The sequence below is a fragment of the Echinops telfairi genome, unplaced genomic scaffold (assembly GCF_000313985.2).
Source record: "Echinops telfairi isolate 266 unplaced genomic scaffold, ASM31398v2 ScPeMD7_7469;HRSCAF=8507_1, whole genome shotgun sequence".
NCBI classification, from domain to species: domain Eukaryota; kingdom Metazoa; phylum Chordata; class Mammalia; order Afrosoricida; family Tenrecidae; genus Echinops; species Echinops telfairi.
This window is the reverse complement of record NW_022111373.1, coordinates 126,681,264-126,683,790: the sequence shown is the minus strand read 5'-3', so window position 1 is coordinate 126,683,790 and position 2,527 is coordinate 126,681,264.

The following is a 2,527-nucleotide window of genomic DNA, read 5'->3' as shown; positions in this document are numbered from 1 at the left end:
CAATCAGTGTGATCAGTTTCCCCTTCCTCATATCCACCTCCCATGTGCCCTCTACCCTCCTGGTATCACTACTCCCATTTCTGTTCTTGATGGGTTTATCTGACCTGGATTCCATGTGTTGTGAGCTCTTATCAGTACCATTGTAGGTGCTCTGCTCTAGCCAGAACTGACAGGCAGGACTGGGGTAATGATAGCAGGGGCTGAGAAAGCCTCAAAGGTATAAACTTATGTTTATATCTCTATCCAGAGCTTTGGTTCCTCGATATTTCCTCTTTTTCCATTACCTTCCTCCTGTCCCACCATCATGCTCACCCTTTTCTGCCTCTTTGTAATTCCTCTTGCTGTTGCTCCAACATCCCCAGGATCTCTATCTCCTCCTCGTTGTTGGTTTTAATTCCTTAGTTTTTCCCCTGTCTGTGTCATTATTTGCTCAGCACTCCCTTCCCCTGCCTCCTCCTCCCCCCAAGTCCCTCTGGAACCCTGCTACTTTCTCCTCAGGCTTGCTTCTCAGGCCTATTTTATATAGGTAGGCAAAACAACAATAACAGAGACAAACGAAATATTGAATAAAAAGAGAAAAAAACCCCTAAGATACATGCATAATTCCAGGTCTGTCCACTGACCTTTATCTCCCTACTCATTCTGGGGTGTTCCAGGAACTGACCCTCTTAGCCTAAAGTCTATATTTGGGACTCCTCAGGGACTTTGTGGCTTAGCTTTGCTCCCATTGCTGATCTGTTATGTTCCTTCTTGTTTGCCCCACTGTGGGGGGATTAGACTGGTCTCACTCTGTGCTATGTGTCTTCAGTATTGTCCTCTGTCACAGTATGCTCCAGTGAGGGGATATCATGTCTCAAGCTGTTATCAGCCCTACAGTCCACTCTGTGCCGTAGCAGCTCCATGCAGGGACTTTGTTCTCTAGGCTTGGTGTGCCAGTATAGGGTCTAGTCCCTCACTCTCTCTTTTTCCTTCTTGGTTTCCTTCTGTGTGGCCATGGTAGGCCAGCCCTAGTCTCCAGCCTGTAGGTCTAGTGTTATCCTCTGTAGCATGTACTTCTAGGGAGGGAGTAAGTTTGGCTCTGATTGGGCTGACATCCTTTGGCTTCTAAGTGATTATTGAATGGACTTTTTCTACTGTCTTGTGCATATATCTGTCTCTTCTTATATTTCTGAAACTTAGTAAATAGGTTTAGCATGGACAGTACATTTGTGTTAACTAATAGAGCAAATTAAAAGCCCGATTTACAAAGCGGACCACATCCCTAAGTACAAAGGCTTGGATTTCAAAACATACATGTTGTGGATTTAGGCACAAATAAGCAGCAGTTGTGACAGATATTTTCTGAAGATAATTTTTTTTTTAAAAAGGGTGGTGGTGGTGCAGTACATAGTCAGAGAGCTGCCATAAATTCAATCCTTCAGTATAAATTGCAAATCAATACAAAAATGTCCCAGTTGGACTGAATGATAACATCCTGATAAACAAAGAAAAACCATAAGTTGTCAATAATTTTATTTTGCTTTTATTCAAATCAACATTCATGAAAGCAACATTCAAGAAATTAGATGACACACTTCCATTGAGGTTATCTGCTACACAAAACTCTTGAAAGTATTAAAGTACTAAGTGTGCCTGACCCAATTCATGATGGACTCAACCATCTCATATGCATGTGGAACCTGATTAATGAGTTAGGAAGACTGGCTGATTGTGGCTTTCTCCTTAGGCCACTAACAGGAAGTTCAGCACTTAAAGAACACAAGCTGTTCTCCCTGAGGAAAAAATAATCTTTCTACTTTCTTAAAAAGTTTCAGTCTCAGAACCCCTCTGGGGCAGTTTTATTCTGTCCTGTAGGGCTGCTCTGAGTCAGAATCCACTAAGTGGCAGTGTGGAAGAGTGACTGGCATTGGGTCAATGTGCTGAACACGATTTCTTTAAAGTTTTGAAAAGCAAGGGTGATACTTTGAGAACTAAAGAGAGCTTACCCCAAGCCATGGATTAGGCAGACAGAAACAGAATTGAGGTATTTGCATTGTAGTTCTGGAGAAGGATATCAAAATTATCAAGGGCTGCTAAACAGGAAAACAAGTCTGTCTTGGAAGAAGGATGGCTGGAGTCCTCCTTAGAGGAAGGATAGTGAGACTTCACTTTGCAGACTTGGACATTTTTTCCAGAAAGACTAGTCTGTGCAGAAGAACAGAATGCTTAGTAAAGTTGAGGGGTAGAGAAAAAAAGTAAGACCCTCAAAGCGACAGATTGATGCAGTGGCTGCAACAACGGGTGTAAACATAAAAACAATTGTGAGGCTGGACACAGGAAGGGTAGTGATGTGTTCTGTTACACACAGCGGTACTTTGGTTTACAACCTCCTCACTGGCACATGAGAACAACAACAGAGAGTGTTCAGTATAATTTATTCATTTGAATTATGGTATTGTCGAAGTATATCAAAAGTATGTCAAAGACACAGAATATAGGAACAGCAGTGGGAATATTGATACCAGAAGGGTAGGGGGAAGTCAGGGAG